At 41.8% G+C, this 21,684-nt stretch overlaps 1 protein-coding gene and 1 long non-coding RNA gene across 4 annotated transcripts in view; one reads left to right on the forward strand and one right to left on the reverse strand.

Annotated features, from left to right (window-relative positions):
- SYNDIG1 (synapse differentiation inducing 1) overlaps positions 1-21,684 on the reverse strand; it is a 283,421-nt gene that overhangs the window by 121,392 nt on the left and 140,345 nt on the right. The gene's annotated exons all lie outside the window — the stretch shown is intronic.
- Positions 5,637-21,684, forward strand: part of LOC142144673 (uncharacterized) — a 28,775-nt gene continuing 12,727 nt past the window's right edge. The window contains exon 1 of the long non-coding RNA XR_012689770.1: positions 5,637-5,751. This is a non-coding gene — a long non-coding RNA (uncharacterized LOC142144673). The remainder of the gene's footprint in view (positions 5,752-21,684) is intronic.

Consider the following 21,684-nt stretch of genomic DNA (forward strand, 5'->3'; position numbering starts at 1 on the left):
AGTTTGTCAAGTTACTTTTCCAATAGTCGAATTAAGGGAATGACTTGGCTCAAGCTAGCAGAGTCTGAACTCACTTCACACGTCACAACTTCAAATAGTTTCAGCACCTTGCACAGCACAGAAAGGATTCCCCACTGTGCAAGAGTGAAATACATCCCCCTCCTTTCCAAATGTCATGGCTTGTGCAATACGCTTGGATGGCTTTAATCTGTTCCTCCATCCTCTGAAGCATGTACAGGGTGGAATTCCACCAAGTTAACACCACTTGCTTAAGTTGGTGGCAGGGCAAGTTAAACTGTTCTGGAGATGCTGCAATCTCCTACATGCTGTGGTAGAATGCCTGAAATGGCCTGAAATTTTACGGGCCACCGAAAGCATCTCCTGCAGCTCACGGTTATTTCTTAGGAAGCTCTGCACCACCAAGTTTATTGTGTGAGCAAAACAGGAAATGTGATGGAAGTCACCCAGCTGTAATGCTCGCACAATATTGTTGGCGTTATCAGAAATGACATATCCTGGGGAGAGTCCAAGTGGTATAAGCTATGCATCAATGACATCCCTTAGTTTTCATAACAAATTATCAGCTGTATGCCTGTTAGTGAAGCCGGAGATACAAAGAGTAGCCTGCCTGTGACAAATGTTACGTAGTGGTGTACATGCTGCTGCTGTTCCTGCTGGTGAAGGCGAATGACCACCCCAGTGGGCTGTCACAGACATGTAGTCTTTTGTTTGCCCACTTCCACTTGTCCACATACCTGTGGTTAAGTGTACAGTGGGCAGAATGGCATTTTTGAGCGCAATTACTATATTTTTTAAAACATTTTGATATAGTTGCGGAATAGCTTTACGGGAAAAATGGTATTGCGATGGAATTTTGTAACGGGGACACAAAACATCAATTAACTGTGAAAAACCAGCTGAGTTTATTGTGCATATTGGGCGCAGATGTAACACTAGCATAGTAGCCATAGCGTCTGTGATCCGCTTGGCGACTGGATGACTGCTGTCCTACTTGCTTCCTCTAGCAAAAGATTGTTTCACAGTTAATTGTTGTAAAGTAGTAGTGCTCTTTTTCTTGGCCTTCCTATGGGAGCAAGATTCCTATGGCAGCACAGTGGCCTAGTGGTTAGCACGTCTGCCTCACAGCACTGGGGTCATGAGTTCGATTCCCGACCATGGCCTTATCTGTGTGGAGTTTGTATGTTCTCCCTGTGTTTGCGTGGGTTTCCTCCGGGTGCTCCGGTTTCCTCCCACACTCCAAAAACATACTGGTAGGGTAATTGGCTGCAATCAAAAAAATTGACCCTAGTCTCTCCCTCTCTGTCTGTCTGTCTCTGTGTGTGAGTGTGTGTCTATAGTAGGGAATTTAGACTGTAAGCTCCAATGGGGCAGGGACTGATGTGAATGAGTTCTCTGTACAGCGCTGCGGAATTAGTGGCGCTATATAAATAAATGATGATGATGATGATGATGATGATGAAGATTCACCCCCAGCAGCAGCAGTGGGACTAACGCTTAAACATTCTTCAGAGGAATCAATTATAGTGCAGGAGTCATCCAGCCTTACCAAGTGGAATGCAGGGCTAACTCCCATCGCTACTGAGGATATTGATGAGGACAGTGTTGTGAGTGTAGATTGCAGCCGTCGGGATGTAGGTGATAGAAGCTGATGATGGAGTGCTTGTTATTTTTTTGCCATAACTTTCAGCTTTTCCCAACACCTTGCCATAAACTCTCATCAAATGACGTAACACGGATGAGGTTTCAAGATGGTTAAGGTCCCTCCCTCGACTGACTGTGGCTTGGCATACTGTACAAATGGCTATACAACTGTTGTCAGGATTTGGGTAGAAATAATTCCACACATAAGAAGTGGCTTTTTTTGCTTTATACCCAGGCATGACAATGGCCTTTTTCTTGTCACGTGCAAGAACTGCTGCCACTGGTGCAGGACTGACACAAACAACCTCATCCTCATCAACATCCTCATTAGCACCCTCGTTGCCTACACAAATCTTCACCTCATGCTCTTCTAATTCAAAAGTGGCATCCTCAATTGGTGTATCACCAGCTACACTCGGGCTGTTCAGGCACACATCAGCATTAATGCTGAAAGGGCCCTTCTTTATGGCTTTATCAGAATGGTCACGATTACACATACCACTCGTGGATGGACTCTACTCAGGGATTGGTGTCATTTCTGATTCTGAGCATACATTTTCCTCTAATGCCTTACTGTTTTCTTGCAGCTCGGCTTTCACATGTAACAGTAGTTGAGCACCACTTTTGGACTCCAAATTACTTGGTCTTACTTGGTCACTAGTGACCTTACAAGAAGAACGCTCAGTAACATTTTTAGATCTCGCACTAATAGAGAAAGGCGAAGGTCTCATTCTTTCTTTGCCACTGCGTGTGTAGAATGGCATGTTGGCAATTTTTTTTTTAACACGGTAAAAGGTTTTTTTGGTGTGTTTTTTTCCCTGACTTAAAAAGACTATGTACTTTTAAATAGGCTTTACCAGATGACATACAGGGAAGACTACCATCATGACTGGTGCCAGCAGCTGCAAGCTAATTTTGCTCATATGTGGACTGCTGTGAATCCATTTTAATGAGACCCAAAACACTTGTAGTGCTATTTAAGAAATATATAGGTATATAATAGTTTCAACACCAGAAAAATAGTTTTTTCAAAGAGGGGAATATCTGACACCCCAAGCACTTGTAGTGCAAATTCAGAAATATATACTGCTGGAATATAGTCATTTCAACACCAGAAAAAATGTTTTTTTTCAAAGAGGGAAATATCTGACACCCCAAGCACTTGTAGTGCAAATTCAAAAATATATAGTGCTGGTAGATAATAATTTCAGCACCAGAAAAATTGTTTTTTTCAAAGAGGGAGATATCTGACACCCCAAGCACTTGTAGTGCAAATTCAGAAATATATAGTGCTGCTAGATAATAATTTCAGCAACCAGAAAAATTGTGTTTTTTTTCAAAAAGGGGAATATCTGACACCCCAAGCACTTGTAGTGCAAATTCAGAAATATATACTGCTGGTATATAGTAATTTCAACACCAGAAAAATTGTTTTTTTCAAAGAGGGGAATATCTGACACCCCAAGCACTAGTAGTGCAAATTCAGAAATATATACTGCTGGTATATAGTCATTTCAACACCAGAAAAAAATGTTTTTTTCAAAGAGGGAAATATATGACACCCCAAGCACTTGTAGTGCAAATTTAAAAATATATAGTGCTGGTAGATAATAATTTCAGCACCAGAAAAATTGTTTTTTTCAAAGAGGGAGATATCTGACACCCCAAGCACTTGTAGTGCAAATTCAGAAATATATACTGCTGGTATGTAGTAATTTCAACTCCAGAAAATGGCTTTTTTAGAACTGAGGAATATCTGACACCCCAAACACTTGTAGTGCAAATTCAGAAATATATACTGCTGGTATATAGTCATTTCAACACCAGAAAAAAATGTTTTTTTTCAAAGAGGGAAATATATGACACCCCAAGCACTTGTAGTGAAAATTTAAAAATATATAGTGCTGGTAGATAATAATTTCAGCACCAGAAAAATTGTTTTTTTCAAAGAGGGAGATATCTGACACCCCAAGCACTTGTAGTGCAAATTCAGAAATATATACTGCTGGTATGTAGTAATTTCAACTCCAGAAAATGGCTTTTTTAGAACTGAGGAATATCTGACACCCCAAACACTTGTAGTGCAAATTCAGAAATATATACTGCTAATATATACTGCTGGTATATAGTAATTTCACCACCAGAAAATGGATTTTTTAGAACTGGGGAATATCTGACACCCCAAACACTTCTAGTGCAAATTGAGAAAAATATAGTGCTGGTATCTAATAATTTCAGCACCAGAAAATAGATTTTGGGGAACAGGGCAATATGTCACACCCCAAGCACTTGTAGTGCTTGGGGTGTGTTGCAGTTTGTAATGTTTTCAAAAATGCCTCCTCTATCCTCCTCTCTTCCTGCTCTAATAACTGCTCTCTCCCTGCTGTAATAGGTGCTGTAATAAGTGCTTTAATAACTGTTCTCTCCCTGCTCTAATGCTGTGACCTAACCCTTCTCTCTCCCTCTGTCAAATGGCACTGGACTGCTGTGGAGGCGGATATTTATGCATTTGAAACATCGTAAGAACCGAGCTCCTAAATCCGACGACGTCACAATGACGTTTTGCCTCGATTTCAATTCCGACTAGACGGGAGAGTACCGAGCCTGCTTGGCTCGGTACTCGAATACCTAAAGTTCGGGCGGGTTGGGTTCTTGGGGAACTGAGCCCGCCCATCTCTAATTATTAGTAATTGAGCATATAGGGTATTTTACCAAGGGGGTGCTTAAGGTCTGCCTCGCTGCCGCCTGAAAAAAACCAAAAACAAATTAATCTTATCTGAAGTTTGAAAGTTCTTTTCATTTGCAGGCAGGCAGTCCACAGTTCCACAAACGACTGTGCAGAGCATTTGCAAGGAGGCACAGCCTAAAACAGAAAGTGGGTATGTTTTTGTTTATGAACAGAAATTTCTATATTTGCACAAACTTAAATTGCTGCACATCTGCATATGTTGCTGTTTACAAATGACCATGTTAATATTTTAGTGTTTATTTTATGATAATTCATCTGTGAGATATGTATTTGTTAATAAAAAAAATGAACAATTTAGAAAATGTCCACTATATTTACAGTGATCTGCTTTACTTTGCTCAGTTGATTTTGATGCCTTGTATTACAATACACAAGTAAATTGTGGGTGCTGTTAAATATGTAACAGTAAGCTATAATGGATGTGTGGCATTCATGCAAATATGCTCCTGGGTGTTGTAGTCGTGCTGTTTTATAGCTCAAAATTGTTTTCTCATTCCTTTCATGCTTTCTGATGTGAGATGCCTGATGTTACTTTGCTGTTGAGTGCCCTTCTGTATATAACTGCGTAATAATCCAGGAGATATTAGTGGCTAAAATAAATAACTGCTCATCACAAATTCACATTATAAGAGACCACTGCAGATGCCTGCTACCATATTTCATACAAAATGATTACCTCATATTGTGTCTGAAAGATCATTTTTCCCTCCATTTAACAGAGAAGCGTACAACAGCAATAATTTTCAGAGAATTGAAGGTCTGCGGCATTTGTTATGGGCAAGAGCAGAAGAAGCAAAGCAATGCATTATTCTGTTAATAACACCTTTCAGTGACGAAAAATGAGAAACTGTTTGCTTAGTTTGTAAGGATGTGGTACGTGACCTTTCAATATAAAACCACAGTTTACAGATGCAACAGCCTAGTACGGTACCACATCAAAAAGTATAAAGACCAAAACTTCTGTGCTAGAGGCAACTACTTAATGATCTACCAAACAAACCTATTAATAATTCGGTACTTAGCAATTTGCATATATTACATAAATTTGACAGAGAAACATTTCAAACCGGTCATGTCTTAAAAGAATAGTAAATTCTATTATATACTACATACTTGCCTACTTTCGGCAAGTTCTATCCGGGAGAGGGGCAGGACTGGAGGGCGGGAGGGGGTGGGGCAAATGCGTCACTTTCACGTCAGCGCGACTTAAATGAAGGTTGATTTAAAGCGGCAATGTGTGCGCACTGACGTGAAAGTGAAGTGCCAGAGTCCTGTGTCTCTGGAATCACTGCCTATCAGCATGCCGCTTCCATTGGAGATGTGGACCTTTGGTTTTTCAGGTAAGTCTCTTTATTTTCTATTCGTTTTTCTCACATTTCGGATTTTTTTTTGTAGGAATAAAGCCTATCGGATTTTTCAGCATCGGTGATACATATCCTACCCAAATAAACATGTATGAAGATATATAACAAAGATACCAAGCAATGTTTCCATCTTATTTTATTAAATTAAAAGTATTTTTCAAGACCTGTAAACTCACATAATCAACCAAGGAGTGGAGGTGATGGCATATATTAGCGAAGATTCACTATTGGGCAAATTTTTCTTGAAAAGTAGATCTGACATTATATTGCAGTATGAATTAATACTATGGTTAAAGTTGGAGCAACTGAGCACTTAAAATGATTTACCTAGCCAAAAATAGTGCAAAGTAGGATATATTTACTGTGCTTGAAATGCATTTATAAATGGATATTTTTTGTTTGCCTGTAAAAATAAAGTCCCAGTGCCAACAACACATGTTCCGTGTCCTGCATAACAGCCATATGCCAAGCACAATAACATACATTAACAAATGCTATATTTAGCTCTTGCTCAAAATAGCAAAGCAAGGTGTGTACCCTATGACAAACCCAAGCTATCATAGCATCTTTATGCAAATATAACAATTCCATTGCTGGGCAGCAGACCAGTCATCCAAGCCACAAAGGTCAAATACTAACAAGGAACAGGCGCGGGCTGGGAGAGGGAAGCCCGGGGGGCACACAGGCGGCCGCATCACATGACAGAGGATGCGGCCGCCTGTGCGCTGATGCGGCCGCATCTGATGTCATCGGATGCGGCCGGGGGGGAAAGTGTTGTATTTTGCAGTAGCAGTCTGACCGAGTGCCCCGGGCCAGCCCGCCCCTGACAAGGAACAACCTTCTCTGTCATTGTTTACAACACAAAGGTTTTATTTTCCATATAGCTATGTTTGAGAAAAGTTTTCTTCCTAATTAGTTATGTTAGATTTTTCTTAGTGGTGGGGGATCTCCGCCATGTAATGAAGTTCATTATCAGTCCACCAAGGACCATAGGGGTCTAGTTAACACAATGCGAGAGCCCACAAATCCAGAGAAAACAGTTGTCTCAGCATGGCCTTAGCCTACCTTTAACAATGAGGTCCAGTGAAGACAAAAAGGCTTCTCTTGATCCACCACTGGGTCAAATCCTGTATACCAGAGGACCCCTCCAAAATACATGGGTGTTTAACACAATCACATGTGGGCATACTCTAGTGCTGTGGTGTGGTGCAATACAAATGAAATTGGGTGCCAGACCATCTCAGTTCAAAAACATAAAATGGAAACTTTATGTAAATTGCTCTTCCTCCAGTACAGTAAAGCATAATAGTTGCAAGAATAATCACAATTTAAACACCTTCTTTAGGCTCTTCAAGATATATCATCTCACACAGTCACAGGTAGGCAGATGTATAATTACAGATCCTCAGGACCTCCATCCCACTCTCCAGGAACTCCTCTGCCATGCAGTCTTGAACTTCCATTCCTGCTGCACTGCTCAATTAGCCATGCTGCATCATGCAGCGACCCCCCCTTATGGTAAACGGGTCTTTCCAAGGAGGTTACTCCATGGGTACCCAGTGGAAGGTGCTCCAAGACTCTCGCTGCCTTTCTCTCTGTAGTGCTAACCTGTGTCTGCTGTGGCAAAGTTACTTTTGGGGTACCCTGATGGTGGGGATCCCCCTGCTGGTTCTCTTATGCTGTGGACTTTCAGTTGCTGATGGAGCAACTGGCCTCCGTCACACACCTGTTGCCAACATGTTGGGGGCACCACCAAGCTATGGGGAACCCACTCATCTGGCCTCTCCACTACTGGGGCTCCTGATAGCTCCTACTGGAGCTCCAACATGTGTTTTGCTGCACTTCCTGTGTACCCTCTACTACTAAGGAGTATTGGGTGTTAGAGGGGTGGACTTGACTCCCTAGGGGAGTTTCAAATAGCCCCCACTCCGCTTATCCCCTACAGGGGCTACTTCAATGGCATTAGCCACGCCAGCCCCTGCACGCCGGGGACCCGAGTCCTCCTCCCTACTCCAAGGTCCCAGCAGCAAAATGGCTGCTCCCCCTCCCCCCGAAACTGCAACCAAATCAGACTCTTTATAGACTCTGATCACCCATGTGAGACTCATATAGTCAGCACTATCACATATAATGCCCTCACATGATCATAAAAAATAATAGGCATGTAAACATTCAATCAGCATATACACTCCTACCGGAGATGATGCGGGTATACAGAAGTGTACAAGGATATAATCACATGGGCCCCTGGATAAGTCCAAGTCACTGGAAGTTCTCCACATCTATGATAGGTGCAGCGTTTATAAGTGAATCGCTGATAAAGTTTAGCTACTTTATATTAATAATTGTTCTGTACAATGCATTTTATGTGAAAAAAAAAATACTTAAATGTTCAAGTTTACCGATCTGTATATGCATGCACATTGACCTATATATGCCTGGATCTGTTATGTTAACAGACTACTATCATAAAAGCTTTATGCTGATACTATATACACATAAACTCTACACAATAATGTACTGACATGAGTGAGTAGAGCAGAGGTTTAGTGTATTATTTCAAATAGCCTTCATGCTGCGAGAAGATATTTAGCTTAAGGAAGGTCGTGGGGAGCTTAGTGGTCAGTGTGGGCATTTGTTTGGAATAAAATAATTTACATTCACATAGTGAAACAGCAGGGATCTCAATGCACCATGGAAAAAGAAATCATGTTTACTCAAGAGCCAAGACTAATGCCCTCAAGAAAAGTAAAATTGATTTAGCTGATATTATTTTCCATAATTCATAGGGCGTGCACGCTGAGCCATTAACATTATGTACTGTCAATGAAATTACAAGAAACTAAAATCTGCAAATGGTTTATTCTCACATGAATAGAAATGAGAATAATATTATTGCAGTTCTCACTTTGTTTGGCAAGCTTTATATTTGCAAAAAGCAAAAATCCCTTGACGTTGGTTAAGTATTTAACATTTTGTCTTGAAAAATCAGAATCATCATCATCAGTTATTTATGTAGCACCACTAATTGTGCAGTGTTGTACCGAGAACTTCCATCAGTCCCTGCCCCATTGCAGTTAACAGTCTAAATGCCCTAACATACATACATACATACACACACACACACACACACACTAGAGTCAATTTGATAGTAGCCAATTAACCTGCTAGTATGTATTGGGTGAGGAAACCCACGCAAACACAGGGATAACATGGTCAGGAATGACCCCCGTGCTGTGAGGCAGAAATGCTAACCACTAAGTCTCTGTGCTGCCCCTATACTTTGTTAGCTAGTCATGTGACATATACGCCAGGGAAGCGTAACAACGGGCACTCCCTGTTATCCATCTGTATCATTCCCTATCACATGAGCCCCAGGATACAACTTAGAGAACTCTACAATAAAGCAATTTTGTGATTTTTTTTCTATTTACTCTTTTAGTGGATGGGTGATTAAGCTGAGTTAAGTTGTGGAATTCCTTACCTCATAAGCTGGTAATGGCAAATAATGGTTTCGATGCCTTTCTTGCAAGAAATGGTATCTCTAGCTCATTGAGGACATTATGGGGTATTTCTGATTGCCCTTTCTGGATAAGCCACCTTGTTGTGGATATACTTTAACTTTTACATTATTGCACTTGCCAAGAGTTACCTTACCTAGTAAAATAAAGACATGCGACACTTGTTTGGCGAATGAAAGGTCACAAATTTTATTGAAAATAAAACTAAATTGAACTGGAGTCAAATAAAAGCAAGATCAATAGCCTTCAGCCATACCCAGAAACTGTAAATTTATTGAACTAAAATATTCAGAGACTTCAAGGCAGTAGAGTCCAACTCTTCTCCATTTTTGCTTACCAGCTGATGCCCGTCCGACCAGGTGGGGCCCCATAACTCCCCAAGGGGTAGTATAACTAATTGAACCTCCCTGATAATTGATGGTGCCCAACCGTCACCTGAATGTGTCAATATGGCTGCTGATACGACTGCTTTTCTGCCACCTACAGCTATCTACAGACAAACATGGGCCTGGGTGGGCAGGGAACTTTCCAGAAGCCAAGAGAAAGAAAACTGACACCTTCCACCCTTATAAGCCATCCTGATCTTAGCCCCTCCATGAAACCCTATACTTATTGGTTAATAATTCATAACAGCTTTATGCTAAGTTAATGGTTTGTTTTTTTTAAAGCCTGGAATGTGCTTTATTCACCCAAGTGCTCAAAAGAGGAAAGGCCCCTTTATTCCCGCCCCCCCCCCCCCCCCCTGAGCCAAAGGGCCCCTTAGGGGAGCAAATGGAGTTCAGATCCCCTTCGTTGCAAGGCTTCTCCAGAATGGAAGTCTTCAGAGAGTTCAGGGAGGTGGGAGCCACTAGGACCACACCACCTCCCTTAGATCATTGGGTGAAAAAACCCATAAAAATAAGTTCTAGTTGCATACAATGAGAAAAATAAATAAATAAAAAGTGACTGTGCAAGACAGACTGTCCAACTGAGATTGCAAAAATTATTTCCTGCCAAGCCAGAAAGCCAGAGAAAAGAAAGGGATGTGTAGCTAAAAAGTGGGATTCGTGCACAGTACCATACTCTTAAGTGAGGGTTACCATACTCTCAAGTGATTTCAGGCACTACTGGGTCACTACTCCAGGGAAACTATGTCCCAGGCTTTCAAACTACCGGCCCCTGCCAAGACCAATCTTTCCTATAGCCCTTTCAGATTGGGAACTACCCCTTACTCAGACAGGTACTCACTTGATCTTAGCCAAAAGGCTAAATTAACTCTTGTTAAGCTCAATACTTTTTCTTCAATATTTAAATAACCTTGGCGTTTATGTTACCTTTGTCCCATTCCTGCTGTCTGTCATCTGTCTGGAAGTACCCCCTCACCTCCTTCATGAGGCTAAATTAGCATCTGACGCACTGGATGTTTTGTTTTGTCCTTCACTGTAGCACCATAATTAGAATTTATAAAAGTTTGAACTTGATGTACATGTGGTTAATCTGCAAGTGTAGCACAGTAGTGGCGCGCAGATGCATGTTAAGCTTGTCCCTCTGAGATGGATTTTTTTTAAATGCACAACCTACAAGACGCAATTTTGCTCTATGTAAACTAGGGATGAGCGCACTCGGATTTATGAAATCCGAGCCCACCCGAACGTTGCGGATCCGAGACAGATCCGGGTATTGGCGCCAAATTCAAAAGTGAAACTGAGGCTCTGACTCATAATCCCGTTGTCGGATCTCGCGATACTCGGATCCTATAAATTCCCCGCTAGTCGCCGCAATCTTCACTCGGGCATTGATCAGGGTAGAGGGAGGGTGTGTTAGGTGGTCCTCTGTGCTGTTTAGTTCTGTGCTGTTTAGTTCTGTGCTGTTTAGTTCTGTGCTGTTTAGTTCTGTGCTGTTTAGTGCTGTGCTGTGCTGTGCTGTGCTGTGCTGTGCTGTGCTGTGTTCTGCAGTATCAGTCCAGTGGTGCTGTGTGCTGTGCTCTGTCCTTCTGAGGTCAGTGGTGCTGCTGGGTCCTGTGCTGTGTCCTGTTCAGTCCAGTGGTGCTGTGTCCTGTGCTCTGTGCTTCTAAGGGCATAGTTATTTCCCCAATATTCCCCTGTGTTTAAAAAAATAAAAAAAAGTTTTTTTTAAAAATACCAAAAACTACTTTAATATTTTTTAATTACCACAAAATTTTCACAACCAATCCTGCTAAGCCCATTGGTACTGCAATATTACCAAGTTCACACATTCAGCAGTAAAAGTCCAGTGGTACTGCAATATTACAAAGTTTACACATTCTGCAGTATCAGTCCAGTGGTGCTGTGTCCTGTGCTCTGTCCTGCTGAGTTCCGTAGTGCTGCTGGGTCCTGTGCCGTGTCCTGTTCAGTCCAGTGGTGCTGTGTCCTGTGCTCTGTGCTTCTAAGGGCATAGTTATTTCCCCATTATTCCCAAGTTTTTAAAAAATAAAAAAAAAGTAAAAAAAAATAAAAAATTTTAAAAAAAAAAAAATATATAATAATTATAACCAAATTTGCAAAACCAATCCAGCATTATAAGTCCATTGGTACTGCAATATTACCAAGTTCACACATTCTGCAGTATCAGTCCAGTGGTGCTGTGTCCTGTGCTCTGTCCTGCTGAGTTCCGTAGTGCTGCTGGGTCCTGTGCCGTGTCCTGTTCAGTCCAGTGGTGCTGTGTCCTGTGCTCTGTGCTTCTAAGGGCATAGTTATTTCCCCATTATTCCCAAGTTTTTAAAAAATAAAAAAAAAGTAAAAAAAAAAAAAAAATTAAAAAAAAAAAAAAAAATATAATAATTATAACCAAATTTGCAAAACCAATCCAGCATTATAAGTCCATTGGTACTGCAATATTACCAAGTTCACACATTCTGCAGTATCAGTCCAGTGGTGCTGTGTCCTGTGCTCTGTCCTGCTGAGTTCCGTAGTGCTGCTGGGTCCTGTGCCGTGTCCTGTTCAGTCCAGTGGTGCTGTGTCCTGTGCTCTGTGCTTCTAAGGGCATAGTTATTTCCCCACTATTCCCAAGTTTTTTAAAAATAAGAAAAAAGTAAAAAAAAATAAAAATTTTTAAAAAAAAATAAAAAATAATAATTATAACCAAATTTGCAAAACCAATCCAGCAGTATAAGTCCATTGGTACTGCAATATTACCAAGTTCACACATTCTGCAGTATCTTGTGCTACATATAATGGAGACCAAAAATTTGGAGGATAAAGTAGGGAAAGATCAAGACCCACTTCCTCCTAATGCTGAAGCTGCTGCCACTAGTCATGACACAGACGATGAAATGCCATCAACGTCGTCTTCCAAGCCCGATGCCCAATCTCGTAGTACCGGGCATGTAAAATCCAAAAAGCCCAAGTTAAGAAAAAGTAGCAAAAAGAGAAACTTAAAATCATCTGAGGAGAAACGTAAAGTTGCCAATATGCCATTTACGACACGGAGTGGCAAGGAACGGCTTAGGCCCTGGCCCGTGTTCATGACTAGTGGTTCAGCTTCACCCACGGATCTTAGCCCTCCTCCTCCTCCCCCCCCCTACAAAAAATTGAAGAGAGTTATGCTGTCAGCAACAAAACAGCAAACAACTCTGCCTTCTAAAGAGAAATTATCACAAATCCCCAAGGCGAGTCCAAGGGTGTTGGTGGTTGTCAAGCCTGACCTTCCCATCACTGTACGGGAAGAGGTGGCTCGGGAGGAGGCTATTGATGATGTAGCTGGCGCTGTGGAGGAACTTGATGATGAGGATGGTGATGTGGTTATTGTAAATGAGGCACCAGGGGGGGAAACAGCTGATGTCCATGGGATGAAAAAGCCCATCGTCATGCCTGGTCAGAAGACCAAAAAATGCACCTCTTCGGTCTGGAGTTATTTTTATCCAAATCCAGACAACCAATGTATGGCAATATGTAGCTTATGTAAAGCTCAAATAAGCAGGGGTAAGGATCTTGCCCACCTAGGAACATCCTCCCTTATACGTCACCTGAATAACCTTCATAGTTCAGTGGTTAGTTCAGGAACTGGGGCTAGGACCCTCATCGGTACAGGGACACCTAAATCCCGTGGTCCAGTTGGATACACACCAGCAACACCCTCCTCGTCAACTTCCTCCACAATCTCCATCAGATTCAGTCCTGCAGCCCAAGTCAGCAGCCAGACTGAGTCCTCCTCAATACGGGATTCATCCGAGGAATCCTGCAGCGGTACGCCTACTACTGCCACTGCTGCTGTTGCTGCTGTTAGTCGGTCATCTTCCCAGAGGGGAAGTCGTAAGACCGCTAAGTCTTTCACAAAACAATTGACCGTCCAACAGTCGTTTGCCATGACCACCAAATACGATAGTAGTCACCCTATTGCAAAGCGTATAACTGCGGCTGTAACTGCAATGTTGGTGTTAGATGTGCGCCCGGTGTCCGCCATCAGTGGAGTGGGATTTAGAGGGTTGATGGAGGTATTGTGTCCCCGGTACCAAATCCCCTCGAGATTCCACTTCACTAGGCAGGCGATACCAAAAATGTACAGAGAAGTACGATCAAGTGTCCTCAGTGCTCTTAAAAATGCGGTTGTACCCACTGTCCACTTAACCACGGACATGTGGACAAGTGGTTCTGGGCAAACGAAGGACTATATGACTGTGACAGCCCACTGGGTAGATGCATCCCCTTCCGCAGCAACAGCAACAGCTGCATCAGTAGCAGCATCTACAAAATGGCTGCTCATGCAAAGGCAGGCAACATTGTGCATTACAGGCTTTAATAAGAGGCACAACGCTGACAACATATTAGAGAAAATGAGGGAAATTATCTCCCAGTGGCTTACCCCACTTAGACTCTCATGGGGATTTGTGGTGTCAGACAATGCCAGTAACATTGTGCGGGCATTAAATATGGGCAATTTCCAGCACGTCCCATGTTTTGCCCACACCATTAATTTGGTGGTGCAGCATTACCTCAAGAGTGACAGGGGTGTGCAGGAGATGCTTGCGGTGGCCCGCAAAATTGCTGGACACTTTCGGCATTCAGCCAGTGCCTACCGCAGACTAGAGGCACATCAAAAAAGCTTGAACCTGCCCTGCCATCACCTCAAACAAGAGGTTATGACGCGCTGGAACTCCACCCTCTATATGCTGCAGAGGATGGAGGAGCAGCAAAAGGCCATTCAGGCCTACACAGCCACCTACGACATAGGCAAAGGAGTGGGGATGCGCCTGAGTCAAGCGCAGTGGAGACTGATTTCCGTGTTGTGCAAGGTTCTGCAGCCATTTGAACTTGCCACACGAGAAGTCAGTTCCGACACTGCCAGCTTGAGTCAGGTCATTCCCCTGATCAGGCTGTTGCAGAAGCAGCTGGAGAAAGTGAGGGAGGAGCTGGTAAGCCATTGCGATTACAGCAAGCATGTAGCTCTTGTGGATGTAGCCCTTCGTACGCTTTGCCAGGATCCGAGGGTGGTCACTCTTTTAAAGTCAGAGGAATACATTCTGGCCACCGTGCTCGATCCTCGGTTTAAAGCGTATGTTGTGTCTCTGTTTCCGGCGGACACAAGTCTACAGCGGTGCAAAGACCTGCTGGTCAGGAGATTGTCCTCTGAAGAGGACCGTGACATGCCAACAGCTCCACCCTCATTTTCTTCCACATCTATGGCTGCGAGGAAAAAGCTCAGTTTTCCCAAAAGAGGCACTGGCGGGGATGCTGATAACATCTGGTCCGGACTGAAGGACCTGCCAACCATTGCAGACATGTCTACTCTCGCTGCATTGGATGCTGTCACAATAGAAAAAATTGTGGATGATTACTTTGCTGACACCATCCAAGTAGACATGTCAGACAGTCCATATTGTTACTGGCAGGAAAAAAAGGCAGTTTGGAAGCCCCTGTACAAACTGGCTCTATTTTACCTGAGTTGTCCCCCCTCCAGTGTGTACTCGGAAAGAGTTTTTAGTGCAGCGGGGAACCTGGTCAGTGAGCGGCGAAGGAGGTTGCTTCCTCACAACGTTGAAAAAATGATGTTTATAAAAATGAATAATCAATTCCTCAATGAAGTACAGCACTGCCCTCCAGATACTACAGAGGGACCTGTGGTTGTGGAGTCCAGCGGGGACGAATTGATAATGTGTGATGAGGAGGAAGTAGACACTGTAGGGGGAGAGGAATCAGAGGTTGAGGATGAGGACGACATCTTGCCTCAGTAGAGCCTGTTTAGTCTGTACAGGGAGAGATGAATAGCTTTTTTGGTGTGGGGGCCCAAACAAACCAATCATTTCAGCCAAAGTTGTTTGGTAGGCCCTGTCGCTGAAATGATTGGTTTGTTAAAGTGTGCATGTCCTATTTCAACAACATAAGGGTGGGTGTGAGGGCCCAAGGACAATTCCATCTTGGAACTTTTTTTTTTGCATTATATGACCAAGCAACAGTTGTTTGCCATGTTCAAAAAGTAAAACCAAATGTAAAAAAATTCAAGAAATTAAACCAAAAGTAAAATGCCGTGTCATAATTTAAAACAAGAGGTATTGACGTGCTCTAAAACTACTGTATTGTTGTTTATATTTTATAAATACTACACTTGAAAGCTTGAGTCTTTCAATAGAAAAGTAACTGTCCATTGCACGAATATTTGCAACAGGGACAATTTTAGGGTTAAGAAAGTCAACTAATAATAACACTTCGACGCTGTGTGTCTTTATAAACACTACACTTGGAAGTTGGAGGAGGTATTGTGGCCCCGGCACCAAATTTACTACCGGGGCCACTCCACTGTGCAGTCCATATTTAGGTGTATCAGATATTAAACAACGGTGACAGTTGATGCCCAATTTTTTAATTATATTGTGGCCTCGGTACCAAATTGTGTACCGGGGCCACCCCACTACGCAGTCCAGATACTTGTTTGGTGGAATTCAGACCAGTTGAGGGTTTTATTATTATATTGTGTGGACCACTCTATCTATACCACACTACAACTCTATACCACTCTATTTCCTACTTTAATTCTATTTCATACTTTAATTCTATTTCCTACTTTAATTCTCTTACTAATTAATTACCATAAAGAGGAACAAAATAAACCAATTTTACCAAAAGTATAATATGACTTAGACTTACAAACACTACACTTTAAAGATCGTGCCTTTAAATGAAAAAGTCAGTCTTCATTGCACGACTATGTGCAACAGGGACATTTTTTTGGGTTTACAAAGTCAAACAATAACACTTCGACCCTGTCTGTCTGGGGTCTCTCAATGACGAATTGTCTGTAGCATGTTTGGAGGAGGTATTGTGGCCCCGGTACCAAATTGTGTACCGGGGCCACCACACTACGCAGTCAAGATACTTGTTTGGTGGAATTCAGACCAGTTGAGGGTTTTATTATTATATTGTGTGGACCACTCTATCTATACCACACTACAACTCTATACCACTCTATTTCCTACTTTAATTCTATTTAATTCTATTTCCTACTTTAATTCTATTACTAATTAATTACCATAAAGAGGAACAAAATAAACCAATTTTACCAAAAGTATAATATGACTTAGACTTACAAACACTACACTTTAAAGATCGTGCCTTTAAATGAAAAAGTCAGTCTTCATTGCACGACTATGTGCAACAGGGACATTTTTTTGGGTTTACAAAGTCAAACAATAACACTTCGACCCTGTCTGTCTGGGGTCTCTCAATGACGAATTGTCTGTAGCATGTTTGGAGGAGGTATTGTGGCCCCGGTACCAAATTGTGTACCGGGGACACCACACTACGCAGTCAAGATACTTGTTTGGTGGAATTCAGACCAGTTGAGGGTTTTATTATTATATTGTGTGGACCACTCTATCTATACCACACTACAACTCTATACCACTCTATTTCCTACTTTAATTCTATTTAATTCTATTTCCTACTTTAATTCTATTACTAATTAATTACCATAAAGAGGAACAAAATAAACCAATTTTACCAAAAGTATAATATGACTTAGACTTACAAACACTACACTTTAAAGATCGTGCCTTTAAATGAAAAAGTCAGTCTTCATTGCACGACTATGTGCAACAGGGACATTTTTTTGGGTTTACAAAGTCAAACAATAACACTTCGACCCTGTCTGTCTGGGGTCTCTCAATGACGAATTGTCTGTAGCATGTTTGGAGGAGGTATTGTGGCCCCGGTATCAAATTGGGTACCGGGGCCACCCCACTATGCAGTCCAGATACTTGTTTGGTGGAATTCCGACACGTGGAGGGTTTTTTAATTATATTGTGGCCTCGGTACCAAATTGTGTACCGGGGCCACCACACTACGCAGTCAAGATAGATAGATGCGTATTGCGTATCATAGATAAAGTACATTCAGTGGTGTGGGGCAAATTGAAAAATATTCCAAATGCACTGACATTATCAAAAACAAGAGGTTGTCACACGCTAAAACTCCAACATGTATATGATGGAGAGGATGGAGGAGCAGCCGTATGTGTAGTGTAATGCAGATCTGTTGAAGGTTTTTTATATATTTTATTGTGGTGCCCAGTGCCCACTCCTCTACGCAGTCCAGATACATTTATTGGTGCGAATCATAAAAGTTCAGGGTTTTTAATATATCTTGTGGTGACCCACTCCTCTACGCAGTCCAGGTACATTTATTGGTGCGATTCATAAAAGTTCAGGGTTTTTAATAGATATTGTGGTGACCCACTCCTCTACGCAGTCCAGGTACATTTATTGGTGCGAATCATAAAAGTTCAGGGTTTTTAAGATATCTTGTGGTGACCCACTCCTATACGCAGTCCAGGTACATTTATTGGTGCGATTCATAAAAGTTCAGGGTTTTTAATAGATATTGTGGTGACCCACTCCTCTACGCAGTCCAGGTACATTTATTGGTGCGAATCATAAAAGTTCAGGGTTTTTAATATATCTTGTGGTGACCCACTCCTCTACGCAGTCCAGGTACAATTATTGGTGCGAATCATAAAAGTTCAGGGTTTTTAAGATATTGTGGTGACCCACTCCTCTACGCAGTCCAGGTACAATTATTGGTGCGAATCATAAAAGTTCAGGGTTTTTAAGATATTGTGGTGACCCACTCCTCTACGCAGTCCAGGTACAATTATTGGTGCGAATCATAAAAGTTCAGGGTTTTTAAGATATTGTGGTGACCCACTCCTCTACGCAGTCCAGGTACAATTATTGGTGCGAATCATAAAAGTTCAGGGTTTTTAATATATTGTGGTGACCCACTCCTCTACGCAGTCCAGGTACAATTATTGGTGCGAATCATAAAAGTTCAGGGTTTTTAATATATTGTGGTGACCCACTCCTCTACGCAGTCCAGGTACAATTATTGGTGCGAATCATAAAAGTTCAGGGTTTTTAAGATATTGTGGTGACCCACTCCTCTACGCAGTCCAGGTACAATTATTGGTGCGAATCATAAAAGTTCAGGGTTTTTAAGATATTGTGGTGACCCACTCCTCTACGCAGTCCAGGTACAATTATTGGTGCGAATCATAAAAGTTCAGGGTTTTTAAGATATTGTGGTGACCCACTCCTCTACGCAGTCCAGGTACAATTATTGGTGCGAATCAGAAAAGTTCAGGGTTTTTAAGATATTGTGGTGACCCACTCCTCTACGCAGTCCAGGTACATTTATTGGTGCGATTCATAAAAGTTCAGGGTTTTTAAGATATTGTGGTGACCCACTCCTCTACGCAGTCCAGGTACATTTATTGGTGCGATTCATAAAAGTTCAGGGTTTTTAATATATATTGTGGTGACCCACTCCTCTACGCAGTCCAGAAAGATACCTTGTTGCAACGTTTTGGACTAATAACTATATTGTGAGGTGTTCAGAATACACTGTAAATTAGTGGAAATGATTGTTATTGAATGTTATTGAGGTTAATAATAGCCTAGGAGTGAAAATAAGCCCAAAAACTTGATTTTTAAACTTTTTATGTTTTTTTCAAAAAAAATCCGAATCCAATACCTTAAATCCGAACCGAGACCTTTCGTCAAGTGTTTTGCGAGACAAATCCGAACCTCAAAAATAACGAAAATCCGGATCCAAAACACAAAACACGAGACCTCAAAAGTCGCCGGTGCACATCCCTAATGTAAACCAGGTGCAAGAGTTGTTGAAGACAATTGCTGCATTTTTGCTCCGGACACATCTTTATTTTAGATTGAAGGTTATACGTACATTAAGATACATTAAGAACCTTGTAGAACGCTGTGTTTTCTCGTCTATATACATGGAAAGTGGATACGTATACAGACATGGAAACACAAATGTGCAGATGAATTTTACTCTTAAGCCAGTAGGATATATTTAGTTTCAATTACAATTCTGACCCCTACTGCACAAGACACCATGTAATAAACAAATAAATAGGCAATGAATATCCTGGCAACAGACACTCTTCAAAGCTATTGTAGATTCAGTTCTCTCTACAATATTATATTATTATAATATTATCCTGGGTAAAGTCTGCAGAAGAAAAACAAGAGGACATGGCGGTGGATACATCTCCTATATATGCCGCCCTGCATTTCGTTATTGCAGGGGGGTGGAGCCTTACTACAGGGAATCCCAGAGGGATTCCTTGTAGTAGTCGCTGCAACTGTACTGACAATCACCTCTCTGAGGATACAAAAAGAGATCCATTTTTTAAGATTTCAAGCTACATTGGAGAAATGCGTGTCAAAAACTTAGAGATTCTACAAAACTATTGACAAAACAAACAAACAAAAATATTAACTGAGTATCTCACACAAGCCCTACATACTAAATCTCAATCAATCGATTGTGCTAGGTGCAGCGGTAATATATGTACCATGGGCCTGATTCATGTACGTCCATTTGTGTAGCGTATCTTGTGTGAAATGGCTCTGCGCATGCTTAGAAATGGACCTTAAACCAATGAATGCAAATGCACGCAATTCATGTCTGAATGTAAATGACACTTACAACTAGAAATGCTCACTGACCCCCTGTGAACTGCTTTTGGTTTTGGATCTGGAGTAGCTTCGTGTTTTGGTTTTGGCAAAACCACCCTCGGGGGTAAATGTATCAAGCTGAGAGTTTGCCGGCGGGTTTGAAAAGTGGAGATGTTGCCTATAGCAACCAATCAGATTCTAGCTTTCATTTTGTACAATGTACTAAATAAATGATAGCTAGAATCTGATTGGTTTTTCAAACCCGCCGGAAAACTCGCAGCTCGATACATTTACCCCCTTGTGTGTTTTTGTTTTGGATTTTTTAGAAAAAATCCTAAAATATGCTAAAATCACATAATTTTGATCTTTTTTTATCACACATTATTATTAACCTCAATAACACTAATTTCAAGTCATTTGCAGTCAATTTTGACCACCTCACAATATTATTTTCATACACTTTCGGACAAAGACACAAAGACTGCAGTGACCTGGCTGGATGCTAAGCGACAGAGCACTGACTCAAACACACTGCAGTTCCTAGCACATCTAGAACATATTGGCACACAGCAGGGGCAGAAAAGATAAATGGGGGTCCGCACTCCCTCCCACCCTCCGTGATGTTGGGTCTTTAAAAGGAATTCAAAACTCGCTAGATCCGAGATCCAACGACATCACGATGACGTTTTCCCTTTCCGAGGGCGCGTGACAGTACTGAGGCGTACTCAGATCCCCTATTTTCGGGTGTGTTCGGTTCTCGAGGAACCGAGCCTGAGCATCTCTACTTACAACTCCCTAACACTTGAAAATGGGGGAGGGAAGGAGCGGATTAACATAGTCACATCAGTCAGCAGTAGGAGCTTCTGACCAAATCTCCCGCCTGGCCCTCATTTAAAAACATTACGGTGGTGTGATAGGTAATTTCTAGGGGTGTGCACCGGCCACTTTTCGTGTTTTGGGTTTTGGGTTCTGATTAGCTTGAGGTTTTGGGTTCGGATTGTTTTTTGCCAAAACACCCCACTAAAGGTTTTGGTTGTGATTTTGGGTTTTGGGTTCTGATTTTTTTTTAAAAAAGCATAAAAAGTGCTAAAATCCATATTTATTTATTTTTTCACTCCTACCATATTATTAACCTCAATAACATTAATTTCCACTAATTTCCAGTCTATTCTGAACACCTCACAATATTGTTTTTAGTCCAAAAGTTGCAACGAGGTAGTTGGATGTCTAAGCTAAGCGACACAAGTGGGCGGCACAAACACGTGGCCCATCTAGGAGTGGCACTGCAGTGGCAGACAGGATGGCAGTTTGAAAAACTAGGCCCCAAAGAGCATATAATGGCAAAAAAAGAGGTGCAAGATGTAATTGTCCTTGGGCACTCCCACCCACCCTTATGTTGTTGAAATAGGACATGCGCACTTTAACAAACCAATCATTTCAGCGACAGGGCCTACAAAGCTGTGGCTGAAATGATTGGTT

Source organism: Mixophyes fleayi, chromosome 3, assembly GCF_038048845.1.
Source record: "Mixophyes fleayi isolate aMixFle1 chromosome 3, aMixFle1.hap1, whole genome shotgun sequence".
NCBI classification, from domain to species: Eukaryota; Metazoa; Chordata; class Amphibia; order Anura; family Limnodynastidae; genus Mixophyes; species Mixophyes fleayi.